The sequence below is a fragment of the Bos javanicus genome, chromosome 3, assembly GCF_032452875.1.
Source record: "Bos javanicus breed banteng chromosome 3, ARS-OSU_banteng_1.0, whole genome shotgun sequence".
Lineage (NCBI taxonomy): Eukaryota > Metazoa > Chordata > Mammalia > Artiodactyla > Bovidae > Bos > Bos javanicus.
In genome coordinates, this window is record NC_083870.1 from 12,021,444 (window position 1) to 12,031,809 (window position 10,366).

At 38.0% G+C, this 10,366-nt stretch overlaps 1 pseudogene; it reads left to right on the top strand.

The window, feature by feature from the left end:
- The first annotated feature begins 2,440 nt into the window (after positions 1-2,440).
- Positions 2,441-3,098, top strand: LOC133245084 (phosphatidylinositol-glycan biosynthesis class W protein-like; annotated as a pseudogene).
- Positions 3,099-10,366: the final 7,268 nt, after the last annotated feature.

The following is a 10,366-nucleotide window of genomic DNA, read 5'->3' on the forward strand; positions in this document are numbered from 1 at the left end:
AAATTGTAGCCAAATAGTGAAGGAAATTATGGTTTCTTTATCTATAACTTATCTGGTTCTTTCCATACTTATCTCCTCCTAGGTAAAAAGAAAAGAAAGAAGAAAAGAATGTAGTTCTGTTAAAACTTAGTGTGGGATGAAAAATTCCATTTTTCTGTCATGAGCCTAAGACAGCCTATGATAAAAATATAAACCAGATGGGATATATCCTCTGGGTCTATGACTCACAAAAGTTAAAATATGTCTAACTTCTCTCCTTCAAATGGAAACAAACAAAATGTGTAGAAAATGAAAAAATAAGCAAAAGACCACCAAAATTTTTAAAACAAATATTAACAGGGCTGAATGGAAAATAGCAATACAATAGCAGTATGGAAAACTAGATACTGCTACTGCTGCTGCTGCTAAGTCACTTCAGTTGTGTCCAACTCTGTGTGACCCCATAGATGGCACCTCACCAGGCTCCTCTGTCCATGGGATTTTTCAGGCAAGAGTACTGGAGTGGGTTGCCATTGCCTTCTCCAAGATACTAGGAAGAAGCAAATACATTTCTAGAAACATCCAACCTACCAAGACTGAATCATAAAAAATAGAAAATCTGAACAGACCAATAACAACTGAATCAGTAATCAAGAACCTCCACCAATAAAAAAAAAAAAAACCTCTGATAAATTCTACCAAAAATGTATAAAAGAATTAACGCTAATTTTCTCCAACTCTTCTCAAGAATTGAAGAGGGAACACTTCCAAGCTCATTTTATGAAGCCAACATTACTCTGACACCAAAGGCAGACAAGGACACTACAAGAAAAGAAAACCACAGGCCAATATCTCTTATGAACATGGATACAAAATTCCTCAACAAAATAAGAACAACCAAAATTGAATAGTGTGTTAATACTACACAGGGCTTCTCTGGTGACTCAATGGTAAAGAATCTGCCTGCCAGTGCAGGAGACATGGGCTTGATCCCAGGTCCCGGAAGATCCCACATGTAGGCCCATGTACCACAACTACTGAGCCTGTGTTCTAAGACCAGTGAGCTGCAACCACTGAGCTCATGTGCTGCAACTACTGAAGCCCTCACCCTTGCGGAGCCCATGCCCCACGAGAAGAGAAGTCATTGCAATAAAAGCCTGGGGCACCAAAACGAAGAGTGACCCCCACTAGCCACTACTAGAGAAAAGCCCAAGAAGCAACAAAGACCCAACACAGCCAAAAATAAATAAATAAAATTATTTTTTAAAAAAGAATATTACACCATGATCAAGTGGGATTTACTTCTGGAACGCAAAGATGGTTCAACATACACAAATCAATAAATGTGATACACAACATTAACAAAATAAAAATTGAAAATTGTATGATGATCTTAATAGATTCAGAAAAGGCCTTTGACAAAATTCAACAACCTTTCATGACAAGGAAAAAATTCTCAATAAATTAGATACAGATGGAATATACCTCAACATAGTAAAGGCAGTGTATTACAAATCAACAGCTAAAATCATGCTCAATGTTGAAACCCTGAAAGTTTTTCCTCTGTGATTAGGTACAAAATTCAACAACCTTTCATGACAAGGAAAAAATTCTCAATAAATTAGATACAGATGGAATATACCTCAACATAGTAAAGGCAGTGTATTACAAATCAACAGCTAAAATCATGCTCAATGTTGAAACCCTGAAAGTTTTTCCTCTGTGATTAGGTACAAGACAAAGATACACACTATTGCCAATTTAAGTCAACATAGTACCTGAAGTTTTCTGGCCAGAGCACTTAGATAAGGAAAAACTTAAAGGCATCTAAGTCAGAAAAGAAGTAAAACTGTATCTATTTGCAGATGACAATCGTATATATAGAAAACCCTAAAAACTCAACCAAAAAACTGGAACTAATAAACAAATTTAGTAAAATTGAAAGGTACAAAAATCAATATACAAAATATCAGTTGCATTTCCAAATATTAACAATGAACTCTTAGGAAAATAAATTAAGAAAACAATCCCATTTACAATAAAATTAAAAAGAATAAAACACTTGGGAATAAATTAACCAAACAGGTAAAAGATCAGTATATTCAGATCCATGAGACACTTGAGCCATGAACTGACACTCTGGCTAAGTGGCCAGAACCCACAACTCCTCTCCTGGGGCAGAGCACACATTCAGCGCAGGGCATCCCTGACTCATCAGGGACATGAGGATCCAGAATTGGGGGCTCTCTAGTGGACAAAGTATTTTGAAACCCTGGAGAAGAAGAAAAATTCTCAAAAGTAGATGAAGGAATCTTTTGTCAGTGACCACAATGGAACAAGCATGCTGGAAATCATTGAGGGCTTGGGCTTGCCTACACTCCTTATCCTGTGCAGAGGGCTCGGGATCATTTTCTCACAGCACTTATCTTTTTCCTCACACACTTGGAGAACTTGATTCTTCATTGACTTTGCTTTCTTGATAGTTCCCCTGGTAACAACTTTGACCATTTTCTCTACATTTGTTCTCCTTGAGCATCTTGTAATTATCTTTGGGGTCAAAAATAGTGTTCAAACAGGGTCATATGAACTTAAAAAAAAGAAATCACTTATCAAAGACTGGATAAAAGTAACATATAATCTGCTGACATCTATTGGCCTCTTCATATCACTTTACATAGTTCAGGTAAATGTAGAAGTAGCATCCTAAAGAAGGAACAGCTTAGCCTTTTATATTTGGGTAATTGCTTCTTACCTGATCCTCCTTAGTAGTTTAACACCGGGTGATAAAACTTTGAGTTTTGCCAAATTTCTAATTAAGGGTACAGTATTACCATGTTCTTGAAAATTTATTCCATCACATGCTGCAAATAAAAAGCATTCAGAATATTTACTCTCTGAAGCTGAAAGAAAACCCACTCTTTGTTTAATTACACCAATGAACAGAAACAAATTAATTTTTTCTTGCTGTCAAATGTAACAATGACAAAATCAACCTGTTAGTACATACATTACACAGAAGTACATTGTGGGCTTTATTTGTGCTCAACCTCTGTACGTGTATCAACTGCTTAATTATATATGTACTGTACTTGCAAGACAAGACTATAAAATCTTGGTGATCAACAGGGGTCAGATATGTTTTGAGCAATATTATTTTAATGAGGAAGAGAAAACATAAAATGTGAAGAAAATAAGACTTTCGGCAACCCAACATTAACTATAAATTATTATAAAATTGTTTCATTACTACTCTATCAGTAATGATGCTTAATATTTTAAAATGTATTTCAACACTATGTAAAACAAACCAACACAGAACAAAGCCTTGTGACTTGTTAGAATATATAAATTCCAATATATTAAAGAAACTGTTGTCGGGGAGGGAGGAGGGAGGAGGGTTCAGGATGGGGAACATGTGTATACCTGTGGCGGATTCATGTTGATATATGCCAAAACCAATCAATATTGTAAAGTTAAAAAATAAAATAAAATAAAATAATTTTTTTAAAATAAAGAAACTGTTGTATTTATAGTTGTGATGCTAGAAGATTAAAGGAGTGGGAAGGAGGATTTTTACTTTCCATCTTATGTTACCTATTATGAGTATGTATTTTTATTGTATGAATCACTTTTATAATATTTACATTAAAAAATCTCAATTGTGGAATTGTGAAAAAAATTATAAGACATTGGTAAAAGGAATTTAAGACAAAAATAAATAGGATGATAATCCATATTCATAGATTGGAAGAATTAATAATGTTACAATATCCATGCTACCCAAAATAATCAATAGATCCTGTGAAATCCCTATCAAAATTTCATTGGAATTTTCATAGGAATACAACAAACAATCCTAAAATTTATATAAAGCCATAAAACACTTTGAGTAGTCAAAGCAAACTTGAGAAAGAACAAAGCTGGAGTCATCACACTTCCTGACTTCAAACTACATTACAAAGTTTTAGTAATCAAAACAGTGTGGCATTGGCATAAAAATAGACACATAGATCAGTGGAATAGAATAGAAATCCCAGTAGTAATCTCATGCATATATGGTTAATTAATTTTTGATGAAGGCACCAAGAAGATACAATAGGGAAAGGATAGTCTCTTCAATAAATGGTGCTGGGATATCTACATGCAAAAGAATGAAACTAGGCTTCTATATTACACTGAACATAAAAATCAACTCAAAATCAATTAAAGATTTGGATGTAAGACCTAAAACTATTAAAAACATAGAATAAAACAGGGATAAGCACCTTAATATTGGTATTGGCAATAATTTCTTTTAGTATATTGCTGGTAAAAATATCACTAACTTCAGATATGTGGATAATATCACTCTAATGGCAGAAAGTGAGGAGGAAATAAAGAGCCTCTTGATGAGGGTGAAAGAAGAAAGTGAAAAAACAGGCTAAAAACTCAACATTCAAAAAACTAAGATCACGGCATCTGGTGCCATCACTTCATGTCAGATAGATTGGGGGAAAAGTGGAAGCAGTGACAGATTTTATTTTCTTGGGCTCCAAATCAATGAGGACAGTATACTATAGCCATGAAATTAAAAGACTCTTGCTCCTTGAAAGGAATGCTATGGCAAATCTAGACAGTGTATTAAAAAGCAGAGACATCACTTTGCCAACAAAGGCCCATATTGTCAAAGCTATGGTTTTTCCAGTAGTCATGTATACATGTGAGAGTTGGACCATTAAAGAAGCCTGAGCACTGAAGAATTGATGTCTTTGAACTGTGGTGCTTGAGAAGACTCTTGAGAGTCCCTTGGACAGCAGGGAGATCAAACCAGTCAATTCTAAAGGAAATTCATCTGGTATATTCATTGGAAGGACTGATGCTGAAGCTAAAGCTCCAATACTTTGGCCACCTAATGTGAAGAGCTAACTCACTGAAAAAAGATTCTGATGCTGGGAAAGATTGAAAACAAAAGGAGAAGAGGGCAGCAGAGGATGAGATAGCATCACCAACTCAATGGACATGATCTGAGCAAACTCTGAGAGATAGTGAAGGACAGGGAAACCTGGTATGCTGCAGCTCACGGGGTTGCAAAGAGTTGGACACAACTTAGTCACTGAACAACACCAATGGTACCAAAAGCAAAGGCAACAAAAGCAAAAATAAACAACTGGGACTACATCAACTAAAAAGCTGCTAAGTAGCAAATGAAACCATCAACTAAATGAACATACAGCCTATGGAATGGGAGAAAACGTTTGCAAAGGATATATTTAATAAGAAGTTATTATCCAAAATATACAAAGAACTCATACAACTCATAAGCAAAAATAACAACCAATAAAAAATAGGCAAAGAACCTGAATATACATTTTTCCAAAGAAAACAGGTATTTTAAAAGTTCCTCAACCTGACATCATCAAGAAAATGAAAATCTAAATTTTGTTTGACCACAGGGCCTGCAGTAACCTTAAACCCATGAAAGCACATGTCCTGATTTGCAGCCCATGGAGTCATATATAAATTCCTAATATGACTTCTCCAGCAATGCCTGGGATCAACAGTTCTGTTTGCTTGCTTCCCAGTGCCTTCCTCTTTGTTGTTGTTCAGTCACTCAGTCATGTCCGACTCTTTACCACCCGGTGGACTACAGCACGCCAGGCTTCCCTGTCCTTCACTATCTCCTGGAGTTTGCTCAAACTCATGTCCATTGAGTCGGTGATGCCATTCAACCATCTCATCCTCTGTCACCCGCTTCTCCTAGTGCCTTCAATCTTTCCCAGCATCAGGGTCTTTTCCAGTGAGTCAGCTCTTTGCATCAGGTGACCAAAATATTTGAGATTCAACTTCAGCATCAGTCCTTCCAATGAATATTCAAGGTTGATTTCCTTTAAGATTGACTGGTTTGATCTCCTTGCAATCCAAGGGACTCTCAAGAGTCTTCTCCAACATCACAGTTAGAAAGTATCAATTCTTCGGTATTCAGCCTTTTTTTATCATCCAGCTTTCACATCCGTACATGACTACTGGAAAAACCTTCCTCTAGTTTTCCCCTTAATATGACCCTAGAGGGGCTTTTCAGACTCCCACTCTCTTGGTTCTAATTGACCAGTCAGCCTTAACCTGGGAACCCCAAAGCATGCCACCCAAAGACCCTAATAAAGGCATGTACCCCACATCTGTCTCTCTGTCTGCACTCTGCCTTGACCTCCTGATGTGGTCCCTCTGCTGCTGATGCTGCTGCTGAGTCACTTCAGTCCTGTCCAACTCTGTGCGACCCCATAGACGGCAGCCCACTAGGCTCCTCTGTCCCTGGGATTCTCCAGGCAAGAATACTGGCTGCCGCTGCTGAGTCACTTCAGTCGTGTCCAACTCTGTGCGACCCCATAGATGGCAACCCACCAGGCTTCCCGGTCCCTGGGATTCTACAGGCAAGAACACTCGAGTCGGTTGCCATTTCCTTCTCCAATGGATGAAAGTGAAAAGTGAAAGGGAAGTCACTCAGTCGTGTCCGACTCTTGGCGACCCCATGGACTGCAGCCTACCAGGCTCCTCCACCCATGGGATTTTCCAGGCAAGAGTACTGGAGTGGGTTGCCATTGCCTTCTTCGTGGTCCCTCTAGACTTGCCAGATACCTCCAGGACCTGTGAGTAGTAAACCTCTATTTCAATTTCTCTCCTGGTATGTTGTTGAACATCAGCTCACCTTATGCTCCACTTAACAAGGGCAAACTTAAAATATATATATATATATATAACAAAATACATATAATGGAACATATTCAGCCTTTAAAAAGAAGGAAATCCTTCCATTTGTGACAGCATAGGTAAGCACATGGAGAAGGCAATGGCACCCCACTCCAGTACTCTTGCCTAGAAAATCCCATGGATGGAGGAGCCTGGTAGGCTGCAGACCATGGGGTCTCGAAGAGTCGGACGCGACTGAGAGACTTCACTTTCACTTTTCCCTTTCATGCATTGGAGAAGGAAATGGCAACCCACTCAGTGTTCTTGGCTGGAGAATCCCAGGGAGGAGGAAACCTGGTGGGCCGCCATCTATGGGGTTGCACAGAGTCGGACACGACTGAAGCGACTTAGCAGGTAAGCACAGAGAGCATTATGCTAAATCAGCCAGACAAAAACAAGACAAATACTGAATGGTGTCACTCATACGTGGAATATTTTTTTTTTAAGTCAAGTTCATAGCAAAAGTTATTAGCAACAGAGTATAAAATGGTGGTTACCAGTAACTACGGGATGGAGGAATGAGAAGTTGGTAAAAGGATACAACCTTTGAATTATAAGATAAATAAAGTCTAAGGATCTAAGGCAGTGTATGGTGACTTGAGTTGAAAATACTGTATTGCGTAATTGAAATTTGCTAAGATAGTAGAACTTAGGTCTCTTACATAAAAAGATCAAAATGTGAGGTGATGTATGTGTTAATCAACTCAGTTGTGGGAAGACTTTCACAATATGTATGTACATCAAATCATCATGTTTTACACTTTAAATATATTATAATTTTGTCAAGCAAAGCTCAATGAACCTGAGAAAAGTTATTTGGATCTGTATAAAATTCTACATCTAAAAATTAGGAAGCACATGAGCTCCTCAAGCATATAAGAATCAAATATATAAATGGCTATGTTCTAAGACATAAAGTCCCAATACTTTTCAATGAACGGGTAGCTTATAAACTCTGTTCACATTCTCTGACCATAGCATCACTAACCTAAAGTTAATAACAAAAAAGTAAGTGCTTAAATTTCCATATACTTGGTTTACAAACCTACTTCTGGGGAATTTATTAGTCAAAAGAGAAAATATGCTGAAAAATAAAAAAAAAACTTAAGTCCAAAGAACAATAAAAATATTACACATCAAAACCTGTGAAATGTACAGTTTTACTGTCTGGGTTCTGAAGGTAGATTCTATGTAAATTAGATTAATATTTTTCTTTTGTTGCTCAAATCTTTTATCCCTATGCTGATTTTTTCGGCTACTGTACTTACTAATAATTGTGAGAGCTGTATTGAAACCTCCCTTGAAAGTCCATCAATTTTTGAGTAAAGTGGAATTTTAAGAGAAATCTGTAGACTTTAAAATGTTTGTATTGGAACAAGGAAATACTGAAATTTTGTGAGCTAGATGACCTGTTTAAGACATTGCCAATTGCCTGGGCATGCTTTGGTTGTGGTAACAGGAACCTGCAGGTTTGCAGGTCCTGGACAGGAGGATGAGTGGGGGTCAGCCATGAGAACCCAGCTTGAATGAAATTTCCTGAAAAAAATGAGTGACTATATGTAACGGTCTGAATTTTGGATGGCAATGGCCTTCTTATTGTCAGCACGGAAAAGCAAAGATCCGAATTCCCAAGTCAGAGCCTGAATCCCAAAGGCAGAAAACAAGACAGTACGGATTAGATGCAATAGCAACGACCTGCTACCTTGGAGAGTAATCTGGGTACCAAATATCTTTACATGTGCCATTATGAGCTGAATGTCATTACAAACAAAAATTTGGCTGATATGAAAGTGTGTGTGTTGCCTTGTTCCCATGTAATGAATGCATAGGCTTGTCATCCAGGCCAATATAAAAGAAGCTATTTCCATGTTTGATAAATACCATGATAGTGATAAGACAACAGCCGTCAGGCTCATATTTAATATGGCTAGGTTCACATTCGGGAAATTCAAACTGAAGAACAACAAGAGTGTTACTGACTTTTCAATTAACAACAGAAGGAGCCAGAAATTTCTGTAAGCCACATCTCATAAAATCTCCAGGAAACTGGGATTACTCTCTGCTAAGAAACTCCTAATGCCTTTCTTCTTGAATTTACACATAACTTTTTAACAGTCAGTACAATTACCCCATGCCCAAGGTAAGAGAAAACCAAGTAAGACGGTAGGTGTTGCAAGAGGGCATCCTAGGGCAAACACACTGAAACCATACTCACAGAAAACTAGTCAATCTAATCACACTAGGACCACAGCCTTGTCTAACTCAATGAAACTAAGCCATGCCCGTAGGGCAACCCAAGATGGGCGGGTCATGGTGGAGAGATCTAACAGAATGTGGTCCACTGGAGAAGGGAATGGCAAACCACTTCAGTATTCTTGCCTTGAGAACCCCATGAACAGTATGAAAAGGCAAAATGATAGGATACTGAAAGAGTAACTCCCCAGGTAATGAGGTGCCCAATATGCTATTGGAGATCAGTGGAGAAATAACTCCAGAAACAATGAAGGGATGGACTCAAAGCAAAAAGAATACCCAGCTGTGATGTGACTGGTGATAGAAGCAAGGTCCGATGCTGTAAAGAGCAATATTGCATAGGAACCTGGAATGTCAGATCCATGAATCAAGGCAAATTGCAAGTGGTCAAACAAGAGATGGCAAGAGTGATTGTCGACATTCTAGGAATCAGAGAACTGAAATGGACTGGAATGGGTGAATTTAACTCAGATGACCATTATATCTACTACCGCGGGCAGGAATCCCTCAGAAAAAATGGAGTAGCCATCATGGTCAACAAAAGAGTCCAAAATGCAGTACTTGGATGCAATCTCAAAAACAACAGAATGATCTCTGTTCGTTTCCAAGGCAAACCATTCAGTATCACAGTAATCCAAGTCTAGGCCCCAACCAGTAATGCTGAAGAAGCTGAAGTTGAAGGGTTCTATGAAGACCTACAAGATCTTTTAGAACTAACACCCAAAAAAGATGTCCTTTTCATTATAGGGAACTGGAATGCAAAAGTAGGAAGTCAAGAAACACGTGGAGTAACAGGCAAATTTGGCCTTGGAATACGGAATGAAGCAGGGCAAAGACTAATAGAGTTTTGCCAAAAAAAAAAAAAAAATTCACTGGTCATAAAAAATACCCTCTTACAACAACACAAGAGAAGATGCTATACATGGACATCATCAGATGGTCAACACCGAAATCAGATGGATTATATTCTTTGCAGCCAAAGATGGAGAAGCTCTATACAGTCAGCAAAAACAAGACCAGGAAATGACTGTGGCTCAGACCATGAACTCCTTATTGCCAAATTCAGACTTAAATTGAAGAAAGTAGGGAAAACCACTAGACCATTCAGGTATGACCTAAATCACATCCATTATGATTATATAGTGGAAGTGAGAAATAGATTTAAGGGCCTAGATCTGATAGATACAGTGACTGATGAACTATGAAATGAGGTTCGTGACATTGTACAGAAGACAGGAATCAAGACCATCCCCATGGAAAAGAAATGCAAAAAAGCAAAATGGCTGTCTGGGGAGGCCTTACAAATAGCTGTGAAAAGAAGAGAAGCGAAAAGCAAAGGAGAAAAGGAAAGATATAAGCATCTGAATGCAGAGTTCCAAAGAATAGCAAGAAGAGATAAGAAAGCCTTCCT